Consider the following 19,546-nt stretch of genomic DNA (forward strand, 5'->3'; position numbering starts at 1 on the left):
CAGTGTCTAAGTCCATTCTTAGACATTGTAAGTGCAGTGCTGCCATTAAGAGAATATGGTACTGGGAGCTTGTCATTACGAACTCCACAGCACCATAATGGCTACACTGAAAACTGAGAAGTTTGGTATCAAACGTTGCAGCACATTAAACCCACACAATGCCAGTGTGGGATTTAATAAAAAATGCACCCAAAGGGCATCTCTGAGATGCCCCCTGAAAACTAACCCACCACTAGTGTCCAGGCTGAGTGGCTAATTTCAGCTGCCACCACCTGACATGTTTCTGGACCCCTGGGTTGAGAGCCTGCTGCTCTCTGGGGGCTGAAACAATGCACATCCTGGGACGACGTGCCAAATCTCCTCCCCCAGGATGGGCAGGGTTCACAAGGGGAAGCTTCAAAGGCTTGCCACCTTTGTGAGCCTCAGAGACCATTTGCTGCTTTCAGCAACTGGTCCCCACTGGTTCTACCCCCCACTTTGGGCGGGAGAGCCGGCGGGAAAAACAAGTGAGGGAAAGAGGTGTGCCCACCTCTGCCAACTCCACCCCTCAGGTGGAGGAGGCGAGGTGAAGCACAACTCTGAGTCCCCGCCATCTTGAGGATGGGGGGACCCAACCAACCAGGGACTGGAGGGTGGCACGATAGGGGGTCTACCCAACCCAGGGAAGGGACCCATTGGTCCCTGTCCTTATCTGCCTGTAACAGACCCACATCTAGTATTTAGGGGGCACCCTGAACATCGCTTCCTCAGATCCAGCCTGACAACAAGAAGAATGACCAAACAGCCGTGCAGCCAGCTAGCAAGAGGAAGTCGCCCACTGACTTGGCCCCAGCTCTACCGGCCTGCCTCCCCTTGAACCTGCTCCTTCGAAATCCCAGTGTGTCCTACAGCTAGCAACCTCAAAAACCCCAGCGGACCTGCCTTCTTTCACTTCCAAAGACTGCTTCTCCAGTGAAAACCGGATTTGTTCAACTGCAACCTCTGGCAGCAGCCAGAGACAGCAAATCCAGCCCACTCTGCACCCGCCTTGACCTTAAACCTAGGAGCTTCGCTCCCACAACCCAGTGGCCTGCTTACCAGCAGCCAGCAACCGGGGGCCCCCTATCCCCCATTGGATAACATTGGGCCTCAACACTCTGCACCCGGCCGCCCTAGTGCCGCTGAGGGTGCAACAACAGTGCATCACTGGCCCTGGGGGACCCCTGAGTCTAACTCCAGACCCTTAACTCCCACAGTTGACTACTTACCTGTAAACCGATAACCTGTTTTTCCTCTATAGGATAACATTTTTTTCCAAAAAGTTGTGGAGTTTTGAAATCTAAAAATATTCTTTAAAAATCGCACAAATAACCAAAACGTATTTACTTACCTGTTTACAGGAAATGTCGCAGTGCTGAATCCAGGTATCCAGCACTGAGTAAGAAAAATAACTTACAAAGTATCTTACCTGTAATTTACTGAAAAAGCCTATTCATTTCAATGCACTGTTTTTCTTTCAAAAAACGACTGTGTGGAGTTTTTAAATCTATAGATATTCTTTGACAATCATGCGAATAACCAAACCATAATTACTTACCTGTTTACAGGAAATGTCCCAGTGCTGAATCTAGGCATCCAGCACTGAGTTAGAAAAGTAACGTAAATATTAATTTACCTGTAATTTACTGAAAAAGCCTATTCTTTCCCATGTACTGTATTTGCTAAGTGTTGTAATCTGCTGCATCCCCTGTAAACCATACAAAGTACAAATTCTATTGCATTTTCAAACTGTTCTATATTCAGCAACTTATTACTGAAAAGTATTTTATGCTTACCTGTGCCAGGCTTGCTTGGTTCTAAAAATAAACTTTTTATGCAAAAACAATTGGCCTAGAGTTCAGTTCTTGAGTGTGTGAATTCATTTGCTGATTGAGTGTGTACATCAAATGCTTAACACTGTCCTCTGATACAGCCTTACTGCTCGACCACTCTACCACAAATCGAGAGTGAGGTTCTATCTAACTTTAACCTCTGCCTACCTCTGGGGTCTCTTGGACTCTATACACACTATACCTCATTTTGGTGTAGTATATGTAGAGCCAGTTTCCTACACTGCCCCATTAGTGGTTCTTCCAGATGACAATAGTGTCCTAGCTATATTCCTCCTGTGTACATTTACTGCAACCCTACTGGCCAAACTCACATCATGGGTTAAGTTTATTTTTTCAATGACATATCATCTAAACGTTTCCCGATATTTTTCTAGTTTGTCTCTATCTGTCAGAATACAATAGGTCCCAACTAAAAACATCTTGTGTGTGTGTGTGTGTGTGTATGTGTATATATATATATATATATATATATATATATATATATATATATAGAGAGTACTTTATATACTACATATACAACAAACTAATTGCTACAGTGTTGACATGCACAGTATTACAATTGTTAAATAAAGTTCTCCATGCACAGTATTACAATTGTTCAATAAAGTTCTCCATTAAAAAAAAATTAGGGCTATTAACAGAGTAAGAATATATTGGTCCAATAAATAACCGGGCAAAATATTATTTAGAACTTGTGGTTTTGAGACTATAACTATATAATATGGTCAAGACTGCAAATCTGTGCCAGACAAATGCCATTCTAAAGCAATAATATAGAGGAAACAGCCTTTACTACGTATGGTTTACTGCGCAGGTGCCTTTACCACGCAACAAATTATATTTAAGGTAGTTGTATATGAACATGTTACTTACCTTCAGTAACAATATATTTGTAAGAGACACATATTAGTTATAGGTTCCTTACCTTACAATTACCCCCAGGCGTCAATCTGGATCTGGAGAATTATCTCTCTTAGCAGTACCCCTGCGCGTCGGTAGGTGGCATCGTTCGACTCCGCGTTCGGCGTCCTGATCACCGGGATGACGTTGTGGTATCTACTTAGAGGCCCACCCTGCGTGCTGACATCCGTTCTTTAACACGACATTCCACGCCCAAAGCGCAGAGCCATGCAAGATTCTGACCACTGGTGCGCAAAGCTAGGGCCCTAAAAGTGAGTCCCTTACTCTAGAAGTCAGTTTGCTGAACGCAGCAGATCGGTGGGCGGTAAGGAATCTAGAACTAATATATGTCTCTTACAGATATATCGTTACCAAAGGTAACTTATTCATCTGAAAGAGAATATTAGTTATAGATTCCTTACCTTAGAATAGATACCCCCAGCAATACCAACCCGGTAGGTGAGTCTGGGAACTAAGTTCACACCAGAAAGTCCTGGAGAACTGAACGGCCCAAGAAGCCGTCTTTCTGAACTTAGTTATTTATTTATTTTTACAGAGTTTTATATAGCGTGAACTTGACCTGAAGGTATCGGGTATCAAAGCGCTTTACATAGCTCCAGTTGCGTTACATGAGGACACAAGACTTGACTATCCAGGCAGTAATGTTTAGTGAATGTGTGAAGAGTTGCCCAATTGGCTGCCTGGCAGATATCACCGAGGGGGACTCCATGTCCCAAAGCAGTAGTGGCTGTCGTCGCCCAGGTGGAATGGGCACGCAGTCCTACCAGAGGCCCCTTTTTTGACATGGAATAACATATCTTAATGCAAAGGACGACCCATTGAGAGATGGTCTGTTTTTGCACGGCCCACCCTTTCTTGGCGCCCACACAGACAACAAAGAATTAATCGTCCACCCGGAACTGTTTTGTGCGATCCAAATGAAATGATAACACACGTTTGGGATCCAGACGGTTGAGTCTCTCCTCCTCCGTGGAAGGATGAGAGGGCGGGAAGAAGGTGGACAAAGTGATGGTCTGTCCTATGTGGAAAGAGGTAACCATTTTTGGAAGAAAAGAAGGTCTAATTCGAAGGAAAACCGTGTCCGGATGGACAGCAAGGAAAGGAGGTTTAGAAGATTGAGCATGAAGCTCACTCACCCTGGAAGCAGAGGTAATGGCAACCAAAAATGCAGTCTTTAAGGTTAAGAGTCTGAGAGGACAATAATGCAGTGGCTCGAAATGAGCACACATAAGTTAAGTTAAGACCAGATTTAAGTCCCACAGGGGCATTACGAAAGGAATAGGAGGAAAGAGGTGAGTAATGCCCTTAAGAAACCAATTTATAATAGGGGACTTGAAAAGAGAAGGCTTATCAGGAAGGCGAAGAAAGGCAGCAATGGCAGAAAGGGTGTCCAAAGCTGAGCCCTGCTTGGCCAAAGATAGAATGAAGAGGAGAACCTCGGAAAGAGGGGCAGAAAAGGGAATCCACAGCCTTTGCTGTGCAGAATGCCACAAATGTGTTTTATCTACAGGCGTGTACCATTTTAGTGGCGGGATGCCTGGCTGCCAAAATGACATTACAGACTTCGGGAGGAAGGTCAAAAGCTGTCAACTGTTGCCACTCAATCTCCAGGCAAGGAGGTGGAGGCTGGACAGATTCGGGTGAAGGACCGTCTGCTGCGACAGAAGATCATCCAGAAGAGGCAGTCTGATCGGAGGATCGATGGTCACGTTCAAGAGCTCAGGATACCAGACTCTTCGTGCCCAGTCCGGAGCCACAAGAATGACTTGCGCTCAGTCTCGCTTGATCTTTAGCATTCTGGGCAGAAGTGGCATAGACGGAAAGGCGTATAGAAGACCGCAATTCCACTTGCCACGAAATTCCAAGGTGCAAACTGCTGACATAGCACGTTCTCTTCGGTGGCAAACAGATCTAACTAAGGCTCTCCCCACTGCTGATAGAGACCTTGCACCACCTTCGAGTGAAGGTGTCATTTGTGATCGATCATGCACCGGTGGCTGATTTCATCCGCCCTGGCGTTCATAGAACCTGCCAAGTGTTGAACCACCAGGGACAGGCCCTGATGTTCCAGCCATGTCCAAAGGCGAAGAACCTCTTGACATAGGGTCCACGACCCCCCCCAGCCCTGTTTGTTGCAGTACCACATGGCAGTGGTGTTGTCCGTGAACACCTGCACTACCCTTCCTCTGAGAGAGGGAATGCCTTCAGTGCACGACGGATCGCCCAGAGCTCCAGAAGTTTGATGTGGAAGATGCTGCATCTGTCACCACTGTGAACTCTGTTGGGGGAAGGGAGAGGTATCTGCCATTGACCCAATCCTGGTCCGTTAGCCACCACTGCAATTGGTGTGCAGTGCCATCTGAGATCTGGGTGCAATCGGAAAAATTCCCCTGATGCTGCGCCGACTAGAACTTCAGGTCCCACTGCAGAGCCCGCATATACCACTTGTCATGACCCACCAGCAGGATGAAGGAGGCCAGGAGGCCCAGCAGCCTCAGGGTCATTCTCACCGAAATCCGGGATGGAGGCTGAAACATCTGTATCATAGCCCGAATATCCTGGACTCGCTGTTCCGGAGGATAAGCCCGAAACTGCGCTGTATCCAGAACTGCTCCAATGAAAAGGAGCTTCTGAGAGGGAAACATGTGTGACTTCGGCACGTTGATCGGGCACTCCTGCGATTGTAGGAGGTCAGCTGTAGTCTGAAGGTGGGTGACGACAGCCTGGGGCAAGCTCGCCTTTAAAGACCAGTCGTCGAGATAGGGGAAGACTGGAACCCCTGATCTGCGAAGATGAGCTGCGACCACCCCATCACATTCATGACCACCCGAGGGACGCTGGTAAGGCCAAAGGGGAGCATGGTGAACTGAAAAGGTTTGTGGCCTACCGTGAAACCTAGGTAACACCTGTGGGCTGGCAGGACAGAGATGTGGAAATAAGCATCCTGCAAGTCCAACGCTCCAGGATTGAGGGCAGACAAGACCTGAGCTAATGTCAACATTTTGAGCTTCTCCTTCCAGAGAAAGCGGTTGATGTCCCTGAGATCCAAGATAGGACGCAGGCCTTTGTCCTTATTTGGTTACAAAAAGTAGTGGGAATAACTACCACAACCTACTTCTGGCACAGGGACTCGCTCAATAGCTCCCTTGGCTAAGAGAGCCGTAACTTCCTGACGCAGAAGGGCCAAATGATCCTCCGGTATGCGATGGAGTGTTGGTGGCATGGAGGGAGCGGTGGTCTTGAAGGGGAGGGAGTAGCCCCTTTTGACTATCTGCAAAACCCATCTGTCTGACGTTAAGTTGTGCCAGTGGGGGAGGTGATGGCAGATCCTGCTGGATTAGGAAGGTTTGGAGACAGCTGCGGGGCGTGGGGGCATTGTAGACTGGCCTGCCCTCTAGCCCTCGGAGCCCGGACGCTGGGTCCCACGACCCCGGCCAAGCAGAGGCTGGGTAGCTAGTGTGCCACTGTGGCCCTGGGTGGGATGTGGTGAGGAACCCCTTCCATGGCCACGAAAGGGGCGAAAGGTAGACTGCATGGGGTGAGAAGTCGCTGCAAGGCCCAAGAACCTGGCAGTAGCTCTAGAGTCCTTGAAGTGCTTGAGAGCATTGTCTGCCTTGTCACCAAAAGGACGACGGCCATCAAAGGGCATGTCCAAAAGGGTAGATTGCAAAAAGAACAATTGATGGACAGAATGCAGAACAATGTCATACATTCACCTCAGTACAGAGATCTGTGCCTAAATCCAACGTTTTTATGCTCACCATGCCATTCCAGTTTGGACCCAGCCATAACCAAATCAGTCTTGACCGTGCGCCCAGTGGAAACAGTCCAGCCGGAACTGCCAGGCCAGGTCCTCCCTGGACTGGAAACAAGCATCCTAGGACTGGTTTCGGGCTTTCAGCCCTCATCAGCCAGGATAGCTCGACTCCAGTGACATGGAGAGCACGGGACCCACGTCTGGGCATACCCGTCTCATTCGGGGTGACAAATGCAAAAAGAGCAATTGATGGACAGAATGCAGAACAATGTCATACATTCACCCAAATACAGAAATCTGGGCCTAAATCCATAATTTTTTGGTTCACCATGCCATTCCAGATTGGACCCAGCCATAAGCAAATCAGTCTTGACACTACGCCCAATGGGAACAGTCCAGCCCGAACTGCCAGGCCAGGTCGTCCCTGGACTGGAAACAAGCATTCTAGAACCGGATTCGGGCTTTCAGCCCTCATCAACCAGGATAGCTTGACTCCAGTGGCATGGATTCAAGTTAGCCTGGCTGATGAAGGGTGTTACACAGAAACCGGTCCCAGGATGCTTGTTTGTGGTCCAGGGAAGACATGGCTTGGCAGTTTGGGCTGGACTGTTCCCATGAGGCGCAGGGTCAAGACTGATTTGCATATAGCTGTGTCTGAACCGGGGTGGCAAAGTGAGCTAAAGAATGATGATGGATTCAACCCAGATCTGTGACTGGGGGCGAGTGTCTGAAAAGTTTCAGAGCTCCGTCCATTATCTCCTTGTGTTTGCTTCAAAAGGGTAGATTGGACATCCCCAGAGAATCCAGAGCTTCTGAACCAGGCGTAGCGTCTCAGGGCTACTGACATGGAAATCGTCCCACCCAGCGAGTGGGTTCACTTGAATATTTCACCAAGCCTTGTTCATGCCCGATCCATCATGGTCCGCCGCGGCTGATAGTGCCGAACGAGCGGTGGGCGGGGCTTGAGGCTTTCTGATACACTTCCACCAAAGGGAGCGGTTTAGTGGCGCGACTATTACGCATACAAAGGCAGACGAGAGTGAGAGCGCAAGAGATAGCAGCAGGTAACAAGGCTGAGCATATTGACATTAACAACGGTAATTGCAAGAATTAGTTGTGCTTTTAAATGGTTTTATAATCGCCGGATTGAAGTACTTGTGGAATAAGTACCAACGTTTTTTGTTCTCAGCTTAGTCTCACATGAATATTTCACCAAGCCTTATTAATGCCCGAACCGTCCTGGTCCGCCGCGGCTGATAGTGCCGATTGAGCGGAGGGTGGGGGCTTGAGGCTTTCTGATACTCTTCCGCCGAAGATAGCGGTCTAGTGGCGCGACTATCGCGCATACAAAGGTAGATGAAAGCAAGGACGCACTGGGGCCCGCCGCCGGCGTGCCAAAGGCAAGCCCGTCTGCGGCCGTCCGCATCCTACCCGGGCCAGGGGCCGAAAATTATGCCCATTTTCCTCTAGGCAGCAAAGTAGGTTACTCCTGCAGCCAACTTAGGCAACTAGAACCAAAGTTACCGTCAAATTGCAGACATAGTCTCGACATAGATCAAGAAATAAAGAAGTGTGCATACTGCCCGTTTAAACTAAACCCAACTATTAAACAGAATACAAAACAGGCAGCCCACAAACTGAAATGCCTCCTTGTAAATTGCAGTTCACTGAGTAAGCATAACATTGAAATATACGAATGCATCTTAGAGAGAGACCCAGATGTCCTGTTTCTTACTGAAACATGGGTGCAGGAATCCTCCGCGCCCGACATTTTACAAGCACTCCCATCTGAATATGCGATCCTTAGAGTGGATCGCGTTAAGAAGAAAGGAGGAGGTATAGCTATAATTCATAAACTGGCATTTAGCTGTACAATGAAGGAGACGGACATAGACGATTGTGAAGCGGCCTCATTTACAATAAAAACAAATGATAAACAAACCATAAACGGCTATTTCATCTGTAGACCTCCTGGGCAAGCACAGATTTTAGCCAGAGCCTTCTGGAATGTTTAATCCAACCAGCACGGTACCACAGCAACCAGATTGTTTTGGGAGACCTAAATTTACACTTTGACAATAAAATGTGCAAAGAAGCACAATCTCTGTGCCAGGAGCTGGCGGGGCTTCAACTGGAACTCAAGTCTACACACGCAACACAATAATTAGGACACCTATTAGACCCCATATTTTTTAACTGCCAAGAGCTATCAGTTAAACATTCAACAGTGGTTCCATGGTCAGACCACTATCTTGTGATGTTCCTCATCCCGCTACTAAGGCCAACCACAAAAAGAGATCCACCATTTAACAACAGGCGTAGGAAATGGGCAAAATTCAACAAGAGCAATTTCACCCAGGCCCTACTAGCAAACCATCCTATCCTAGGCAGTAACATCAATGAAGCAAGCCAAGGAGTACATAAATGGATTACGGACACATTAGATGTGGCAGTGCCATGGACCAATAGTACTCCACATAGACAAACAAAAGAGCGCGCCGTGGTTCAACAAAGCTTTACGGTCGGCCAGAAAGGCAGGCAAAAGGCAGGAACTAAAATGGAGGGCCGGTTTCTTGGACTCAGAGAAAGTGGCATATAGAGTTAAGCTTAGACAGTATCATTCACTTATGAAGAAAGCTTGTTTGACCTACTATTCAGAAAGAATTGAGACAGTAGAAAGTTCATTAAGGGAACTATTTAGTATATTTAAATAGTTATCCTCATTAGAAAGAACAACAACACCAACCTCTGGTTCAGAAGAGTCATGCAATAAGATTGCAGAGTTCTTTGCTGAAAAAGTATCTAAAATCTGTGAAAATACAGTTTGGGGCGAAAACAGTATTCGACAATTTCTTTCTCCCCCTTTAGAAGATTTGAAAAAGATAGTACAAAGCATAAGATCAGGCTCCCCAAACGATCCAGCTATTGCTAAAGTGATTGATGCAGGACTAGGGGTAATACTCCCCTATATCCAACAACTGCTGGACACCTCCTTTCAGGAAGGTCAGCTGCCTGACAGGGGGAAGCTAACAATGGTTCGCCCACTAACGAAAAACCCACAGTGGATGATAATCTATAGCAAATCTACGACCGGTCTCACTGCTACCATACTTTTCCAAAATTGCGGAAAAAGTGGTTAATATACTCCTTGAGGGACACATAAAGAAAAATAAATTACTACATCCCACCCAAACCAGCTTCAGACCAACCTTTTCAACAGAGAAGTTCTGCTTTTTGCTACTGAGACGATACGGAAGAGAGTGGACGAAGGGCTGACAACTGTGCTGGTCTTATTAGACAGGAGCGCAGCTTATGATAAGGTGTCACACAAGCTGCTCATACAGCGTCTCAGAAGAGGGGGTGTGGTGGGGGCTGCGATGGACTTGATGGCATCTTACTTACAAGACTGCAGCTTTCAAGTGATACAATCTGCATACACATCCAAACCCATTACTTTGGCACATGGGGTGCCGCAGGGCTCAATTTTAAACCCAACTCTCTTCCATCTATATGTCACACCCCTGGCCGGCCGACATTGTAGAAAAACACGGAGTCTCAATCATGTTGTACGCAGATGAAACTCAGCTAGTGGTCACTCTGGCTCCCAATTCATCTCAAGCAGCTAACAGCTTTGCAGCCTGTCTGAAAGACCTGGCAGGGTGGATGTCAGATAACTGCCTAAGTCTAAATGGCAGTAAGACAGAGGTATTAATAGTAGTAAATTCTCCATCCATATGGTCGCCGGCCTGGTGGCCAACTATGCTAGGACCAGTTCCTTCCCCGAAGACTGAGGTGAAAAATCTGGGAGTATGGATGGACTCTAAACTATCCTTTGACGCCCAGATCAAAAGAACAAGAGGAAAATGTTTCAGAATCCTGAAGATCCTCAGGAAAACCCTGGACATTCTTCCTATATCTGCCAGAAAAACCTTGATCCATGCTCTTGTTAGGGTAAGACTGGACAACTGGAATGTGCGGCTCTTGGGCGCAACAAAAAAGGGTCTTCAGAACTTGCAATCCATCCAGTATGCAGCTCCCCGTCTGGCTCTGAACCTGCAAAGAAGGGCACCTTCTAAGAATGCATTGGCAACACTGCATTGGATGCCTGTTAAGAAACGGATCACGTTCAAGGCACTATGTTTTGGCCATCGTATTTTGCAGGGAAAAGGCCCTGCATACCTGCACAACCTACTTCTACCATATAAAACGGAACGCCAGTTAAGATCTATTGGTACACATCAGGTTAAAGTCCCAAGGATAAAAAGAGCACACATAGGCGCACGCACTTTCAGCTATCTGGCAGTAAAGAGCTGGAATGAGCTTCCTGTGTCCCTTCGGGAGGAACAATCACAGAAAGTTTTCAGCAAGAAACTAAAAACATGGCTTTTTACACAGTAGATAAGAGCCATACACGAACTGCATACAAATGATTGTTGGAATTGTCAGTTGGAGTGAAATATCGCAGGGACACACCAGCTGGTGTAACCAGGCGCTTTATAAATCCAAAAACAATAGGCAGAATGCACGTCTAGGTCAGCTTCTAGAATGGCTCCAATATGTCTTTGCAACCAGACCACTGTGCTGTCTTTGAACCTTTATGTTTTGGTACATCTGCTGTTTGTGTGCGTGAGAGACAGCATTTCTTGAAATCTGTTTACATTTGTGATTGTAGGCCTGCTTTAATAGGTACATCTATGTCTAGGTTATTGTGTTTTTTGATGTCTCTGTGTTCTGTTTCTTCTGTGATAGTGATCATTCAGTGTTCATGCGACTACACAACTAGATTCTTGAAATTCCCGTTGTATGCGAGTTGTTATTTGGAATGGTGCTTTCCCCAGCCACTTTGCTGCAATTCATTGCATACATGTTTTGCTTTCGCTATGAGTGACTTCGACATGTTATTGGAGCTTCTCGTCCTTCTGCCTCTTCAAGTCAATCAGTGCCTTTTTAGATGGGACATATTCCTGCTGATAGATGTCTATTGTGCAGCTGGTTTTGAGGCTATTGTGATAGAGAGGTTAGAGAATATAGGAATCATCTCCAAATCAATACTACCTATCTTAGAATCTACCTCTCCACCTCCCAGTGTGTTGCTGGTATAAGAGCTTTCTTTGCAACCACCTGTTTTGCCTTTCTTCAAATTGGGCAGTCAGTATGGAAGGATTTTGGTGGTTAAAATGTTAAAGGAGAAGGTGGTGTTGTTTTGGGAACACAGCCAACTGAAGTGGCTTTCAAAAGGCCACACCCGATCAACATGGTAATTTTTATCGACTATATAACATCTATAATGTAATAAAGTAGATCTTTTACATAATAAATACTGACCAGACTCTGCAAACTCATTTACTGTTTTTTTTGTATATATTTTTGTTATTAACTAGCATTATTGTTTTCCAAAAACACATAACGTACACCGTGCCATTATTTCGGCAATACCACTTTCCAAAAGAAGCTGTTCCGATTTTACGCATCAAACCATAGTAATCCCACTATCTACTGCAAAACATCTCATGCTTCTGCAGGCAGCCCTGTGCAGCGTAAATAGGTTTTACTTGTTGCTCATACGAGTCCACCCCCGCCCTCCAGCTACGACATTACTCTTACATAATCGAGGTTACTCCTGAAGCAAACTGCAGGGGGGGGCTGCTCTCCAAACATGAAGGCATCATCATTTTTAACATGAGCATGCATATTGCACTTCACATAAAGGTTTCATCCTCTCCCACTCCTGACCCTGTGGCCCTCATCTATTATGTACAGGATATTCTGAGGCAGGGACAGTTAGTGTTAATGGGAGAAATGGGCGTCGCCATGCCACCCTGGTTGGGTAACAAAAGGGTGAAAAGAGACACTGAGCTTCTAGCAATAAATTGTGCTTGCTGCTTGGTGACAAAAATGTGTAAATCTGTGGTAACTTTTGAGGGGATGGGAGAGGATGGCCCTCGGCCCAGCGCATGTGTTGGCTGGGCAAGGTTTAAGTCGACCTGGAGGCATAAAATAAGGGCACTGATGACGCACTAGTGGGTGTTACTGCCAGGAATAAACTTTTACATTGGGCAATGTTCACATGGCCCAGGGAGTGGTTGGAAGGCCTCCCTCAATCTCAAAGGATGGAGGCAGGGCAGGCCATCTGTGACAATGTGGGAGTGGGTGTGTCAGTAGCGACTGCTTCTTCCACTGAGACCGAGCAACTCATGTTGGTTTTCTTTTGATAGGTGGCCTGGAGCTTAGGGGAGGAGTCCAGAAGTTTCCCTCGCGGGTTGTGCTGCAGGGTAGGTTAATAGTTTGTGCCACTGCATTCCACTCACCAGGCCCGGGAAGAACAAGTAGGTGAGTGACTTCTGTCTGACGTTTTCTTGAATCATTCATCTAGAATTTATGTGCGTTTATATTATCGCATTTCGGTATTTCCTATCTTGCTAATAACTCAGTCTTGTTGTTCATGAGTGCTGAGAGACATGCATGGCACGTGGCCCCTCATTCAGGCCACTCAAAGCACCGAATGTGCGTTTAAATTATTGGGCTCTGAGGTTGACAATTGAGCGAAGGGAACAGCTGAGTCCTGAGGTGTATGAGCCCCTATCTCAGTCTCGGTCTGTTAATAATACTATACAAGAGTAAACGTGCTTGCGTTGATAAACTGGGAGACCCAAAGGTAAAGAAAGCCATCTGCTGTTCCACAGCTACTCATGTTTCCACTTCTCAGCAATTCAGTGGATGGATAAAACGTGTAAAGCTAAGGCTTTTGAATGATCTGCCTGAAAGAGAGATCAGAGTTTTCTTTAGTTGAAATTCAGGGGTGTAACGAAGGGCCACAGCAGCCCCTACAGTGCCAGGGGGGCAATCTTCAACCACACTGCGGGACCCCCAGTCCTAGCTGGCCTCATAAGACATTTTTAGGTCTCGCGACCTATCGATGCGCGCAAGTGCATCGAGCGGAGCGAGAATTCAAGTAGCCAAAATCCTCGTCAAACCAAGGGCTTTCTGCTGCGGTTTTGTTTAAGTTCACGTGAATCACGTGATCAAACAAGCATGCGCATCAGCCTCCCTCCCTCCTAATTGCATTTTTTTAACGGCCGCCGCACAGCACATCAAAGGGCTTCGCCCAGCGTGCGCTCTGCGGCTTCTCGGCTTCTCCTCCCCTAATTAGTCATGGCTCAGTTTCCCGGCGCACGCATTTGTTGACATTTTTTTCGCCGCTCTCCCCACTCGGCCCCCTCCCTGCCCGCCGTGTCGCATTTCTCCTCCCCCCTCCGCTTCTCTGCCTTCCATTCCGTCTTGTTTTAATTTATGTTCCTTCGTCCACACTAATTTTTACTATTATTTATAAGTATTTAGTTTTGCAGCACAATATCATTGGTGCAACAAGGATATTGTGCTGCAAAACTAAATACTTATAAGGTCCCACAAGCGAGACCTATTGGCAATGCCAATGCTTGTTAAAAATGCAGCCTGACAGTTGTCGCTTCCGCAGAGAGGCTGGCTGAGTTGGAGTGGGTTCACTGCACAGCCTTGTATATCCAGGCTTACATAGTGGGTGAGCCCCCTGCGGTGGCTAGTGAAGCCTGTCAGCAGCACAGTGAAATACAAATCCTTCGCAGCCATCATCCCAAGAGCAGCGAGACCCATCGGAGGATGAAGCCCCGGCAGAAGATACATGGAAGCGCGTACTTGGAAGATTCAAAGCTTTCTCCTTCACCATTTTTTTTTACAACATGTGCTCGAAGCCAGTTAGGAAAATGCCTTTTATAAGGGCACATGATAAGATGCGTGGAGTGGGGTCACAGGCGGTTCCTTCTACTCATCTGACCTGGCTGAGGGTTTGCAGTAGGGCTTCATTCCTTCTCTCCCCTCCTTTGTATCCCATCAATAAAGTTGTTGAAACCACAAGGTCCACTGTGCACGCTGGCCACATTTAGTGACTGAGCAGTAGAAGCTTTAATGTTAATTAAAACGCAGCTGAACCTGCTAAACGCACCAGAGATCAAAGGGCCTCTTTATTCCCTAGTATAACCTGTCTAGGAAAGTAATGGGACCCTCAGCGTATGTCCCCCACACAGCTCCGATCTCAGCACTCGGACAGATGAGTATAACCGGAGGAAGAGGCAGATTGATCAGAGGAGCAAATCCCTCAGCATTTTGATAGCATAAGAGGGGAACAGCCTTTACAACGCAGGCATTACCCCGCGCTGCTATTACAACGCTGCTTTTACAACACAAGTCGTTACAACGACTTGCGCTGGAGGGCGCTGTTGGATAGGGAATAGTTTAATTTTCTATTCCAACAACTTCCCTACTGTAATGTGGGCTGGAGTTGGAATAGAAAATTAAACTACTCCACTATCCAGTGCCCTCCAACGCAAGTCGTTGTAACGACTTGCGTTGTAAAAACAGCGTTGTAATGGCACGCGTGGTAATACCACGCATTGTAATGTCATACAACTGCATAAGACAGTGGGAAGGAAAGCAAGAACATACGAAATGGTGAACCAAAGGAACAATAAGGGACAGTGGGGGAGACATAGTGAGGAACAATAGAGGGTAGGGAAAGAATGAGAGAGGAAATGAAAGGGAATGAAAAGTAAAGGAAAGATAAAAAAGAAAGGGAAAGAACAAAGAAGGGATGTAAAAGAAGGAGAAGGCAATAGAGGAGAATGACAAGTGGGAAAGTAACGTAGAAATTGGCCCAAAGGCCCCCCAAAAGGAGATGTTGTAGACAATACAAATAAGATGAGGGCTAGGAAAAGAATTAAATGGGAATGTTACAAATGAAAGAGAAAATAGTGAAAGAGAGCAAAAATGAGACAGGAACAGAGAACAAATAAAGAAAAGAGGAGGAAAGAAATATAAAATGACATGAAAAACAAGAAGCAAAGAGGAGGAACAAAGAGAATTGAAAAAAAGGAAAGAAGGCAGAAGGCGGTGAATGACAAGAGTAAGATAAAGATGGAAGAATGTGGGAGAAGGCATGAGAGGGACTGGAGAAGGAAGCCAACAGAGAGCAGGAGCAGACAGTAAAAGTGGAAGAGAACTATCCAGTGCACGGTTTAGGAGGTAACAGATGGTAGCCCTATGCCCAGCATCGTGGGCTTTTAACTATTCTGAGTTTAAGTATGCATTTCAAGCAGACCCAGAACTTTATGGCTAGTTGCACCTCTTTATATCGGTGATGTGTCTTTGGCTGTAAACTATATGGATATGGTGCACTGTCATTGCTTTAACCCATATTGAGTGCATGTTGTAGCACTGTGGGAAAATGGATGGATATTAAATGGCAGTATTTGTGGTATTGGGTGATGCACAACATAGTGTCATCGCATTACCTGTAACCAGATACCTGAAACTGCAAGATTGTTAAATAAGGGAACACTCTAGCAGACATTAGCCAAAGTACTTTGCGTTGTCTTAAGAACAATATGTTACAACCAAAATTAATAGTACATTGCAGATTCATTTCTTAATTGATCAGCACCGCTTTGATCCATGAGTGTTGTTTGGCTCCTGTTGGGTTTGGAACTTATTGTGGGTCATCCCAGAACTTTTTGCCTTCCTCCTGTATTTTTTCTGACGTGTTGGTGGTTTTATGACTCTGGGCACTTTATCACTGCTGGTCAGTTTTAAAGTGCATGTGCTCTCTCTGGTAAACTTGGTAAGATTGATCTACACCAGTTTGGCATATTTAATTTACCTGTAAGCCCCTTGTACAGTGGTATCTCATATACCCGGGCCTGGAAATTAAATGCTACTTGTGGGCTTGCATTTATGCTTGCACCATCCACTGAAGTAGACTTTCAAACCTGACTCAGGTCTCTGTCACTGCAGGGCCTGCGCTCGCAGATAACTTCCACAGTGACGTGGCATGGCAAATGGTTGCCAGGTCTGCAAATCCCCTTTAACTACAAATAAGTCACACCTAGGGTAAGCCCCAGCTAGCCCTATGAGCAGGGTGCTTTGTAGGTAAAGGGTAAGACATGTACCATAACTGTGCGGTATGTCCTGGTAGTGACAAAGAGCCTTTTTGGTTTCTCACTGCTGTGAGGCTGCCCTCTCATGGTTTGCTTTGGGGATCCCCCTGATATGTGCTTCAGTGGTAATTCCTGATCTGAGAGGGGTAGCGTGCCCATGTTTGGCATGTTTGGAACAGTAGTGATAAATCCTTATTGGTGGAATCAGATTTATTATTACTATTTTGGAAATGCCACTTTTAGAAGTGGGCATTTCTGTGTGCTATGTGTCTTCATGCCTGCCTGGATGTGTATTGACTGTCTGGTTTTGACTGACAGGAGAGAAGGGGATGTGCAGTCACTCTAGACAGTCACAAGAGGGGTTGAGGTGTGTACTGCCTTTCCTTGGTGACTCAATGTTAGGCTGAATAGACATTGGCTTAATTTAGAGTAGTGGGAGGAGTTTCCCTTGCACCTGAAAAGGCCTGGTCTGCATTTGGAGTGGTGGGAGGAGTTGCACCTGCACCTGAATAGGGCTGTGACCGCCTTATACAATTCTGTCTCAACCCCCCTGTGGTGTGCCTGGGGCAAGGGCTTATAATGTGAATAGGGATGTTGTGCACTTCTACAATGTGTCTGAAGTGCCCCCAGAAAATAGACCTTGGCACTACAAGTACAGGGGCTGTGACCCCATGAAAATGAGAAGACACTGCGTGGACTGCACCTGGCCAAAGGACTGCGAGGAGGAACCGCCATTGGACTGGACTGCTGGAAGTGCTGCACTGCTGTCTGTTGGGCTATGGGAAGGACAACCACTTTGCCTAGAGAACCCTTGTGCTGGCCTACCTGTGTGCACCTTGCTGGTGTGCCCCACTGATCTCCCAGGAGGGCTGCTTAGGCCTCTGGTCCAAGCCAGTAGAGCGCTGGTGAGAGCTTCATGTTCCCTTTATTGTCTCCAGGGTGAAGACAGTGAGCCTCGAGCAGCGAGAATAAAGCTCTCAGCCTGAGTGAGCACTGTAACCTCTGTCGCCCCTTCTGTCGCTCACCCTACCCTGAAGCAAGGAAAGAGCCTTTCGGGTAGCCGTGCAGCGCGTGGGCTGCATTGCCTTGGTGCACCGGTTGAGCCACGGGAGGGGAGAGCTACAGTCGCAGAAGTGCTCTCCCTCTCATGTCCCACCATCGTTGTTTGTTTCGGTGCAGCCGGGGCTCTGCTACGTGGCCCCGGGCTACCCAACGGCACAAGGAGAGTGAGGATTCCAGGCCCGGGAAGTCCTCTGGGTTGCCCCGCAACACCCACGTCACAGAGGTGCGGGGCCATTGCGAGCGGAACCGACAGACACTTTGCTCCGGGTTCTGCCGGCTGCTACTCCTTTCACGAAACAGAGCAGCTGCACTGCGTGGTTGCAGGCGGCCGCGGGTCATCGAGCCAAGGCAGAAGGCCCTGGGCCCAAAGGAGACATTGCTCCGTGCCATCCTGGCCCAGCTGGAGTGCTACGTTGGTATTTTTTTGCCCTCAGCAGCTGCTCCGCGATATAGCGGGCAGCTGCTTTTGCTGTGGATTACGAGTGGGAAGGGGCGGCGAGGTCTCCCTGCAACGATGCATGCCCCCCTCACCGTGGTGTGCACATACCTTGGGGGGGCTTTCTCCTGTTTGGTTGATTTATCCCAGGGGAATCCTCGATGGAGGCACCTGCTTCGTGGAGTACGGAACTTCCATGAATTACAAGGTATCATATAATAGGAGCGAGATGCCACTCATTGTGTGGTTTAGGGTACATTTTGGTGCACCTTGGGCCCTGATATTACAATATATGTCATCTTGCCTCACAGTAAAAGGTTACTGCTTATTATGTCAGGAAGTGGACTATAAGTTCAGTGATGAAGGTGTTTATGCTGTTTTGTAATGTGTGTGCCCTATGAGCACTGCTTCAGTGCATTGCATGTGTTATGACAATGGCCCGTGGCCAAGTGATTTATGTGATCCTATGTGACGTCATGACAAGTGCCTAGTAGCACAATGATTTATGTGATCATGGTCTACTGTGTTTTTATGAACAATACAGAGTGAGAGTGAGTGTGGGAGGGTCAGAGTGAGAGTGAGAGTGTGTGTGAGAGTGAGAGTGTGTGTGTGTGTGTGTGTGAATATGTGTGAGAGTGAGAGTGTGTGAGAGTGCGTGAGTGAGTGTGTGCGAGAGAGTGTGTAAGTGTGGCCTCTGTATACAACGGCACTCAGCAATGGGACAAAATGTTGTGGACGACATCCAAGAAAAGGCACAGTAGGGTTGCAATAATCCGGAGGCATGAAATTTATTAAACCACATGAACTCTGCTACTTATTATTTCATAGATGGAGTCCGATGGTGATGATGCCTTTGGTAAAATTATGGGAGGCTTACTGAACAAGTTTGGCAAGAAATTCTTTAGTCACTTTTAATCACTTTAGTGACTGGGAAAAGGATGGCTGATGAATTTTGGTAACTGTTAGGATGATGAATTAGGGCAATAAATCCGAGAGTATTGCTTGAGCTTCCGGAAATCGGGTCTCAGGATTTGAAGGCTTTAGGGCTTCAGTGGGGAAAACCTAACTCCACCCGCAAGCATTGCCGGACTGGTAACACCAAACCGGCCCTGGCAAAGTGCTTGCCCCTCCCCCTCCCCTCACCACTCGGGGGGGTGGTCGGGGTTGGAGGTGCTGCCGAGCTCTTTGCAGGGGCCGGTTTTCGGCCGATTTTGGTACAGGGCCGATTTTGCAGCTAAGCTGCAAAAACGGCCCTGTAACAAGAACTGCCCCCACCCGTGCGGAGCACCGGGGGATTGCCCGGTGCCCACTATGGCCAATACGGGCCTGCCCACAAGCCACACCCAGCTCCAGCTGGGCCGCTTCTTTGAGGCACACACTTTACGGCAACCCACTACGGCTACCGTGCTCACCCCCTGAATACTCATCCCCAAATACAGTGAGCAAAACTAGGCGGAATAGGCATTTGTGAGCCCGCAAGAGCTTTTACGGGTAGCAGGATTGTACTGGTTATCTTGATGCCGCAGGGGAGAGA

At 47.2% G+C, this 19,546-nt stretch overlaps 1 protein-coding gene across 1 annotated transcript in view; it reads right to left on the minus strand.

Moving 5' to 3' along the window:
• LOC144823523 (cytochrome P450 27C1-like) overlaps window positions 1-19,546 on the minus strand; it is a 232,565-nt gene that overhangs the window by 44,783 nt on the left and 168,236 nt on the right. The window lies entirely within an intron of this gene.

The sequence above is a fragment of the Lissotriton helveticus genome, chromosome 3_1, assembly GCF_964261635.1.
Source record: "Lissotriton helveticus chromosome 3_1, aLisHel1.1, whole genome shotgun sequence".
Taxonomy (NCBI): Eukaryota; Metazoa; Chordata; class Amphibia; order Caudata; family Salamandridae; genus Lissotriton; species Lissotriton helveticus.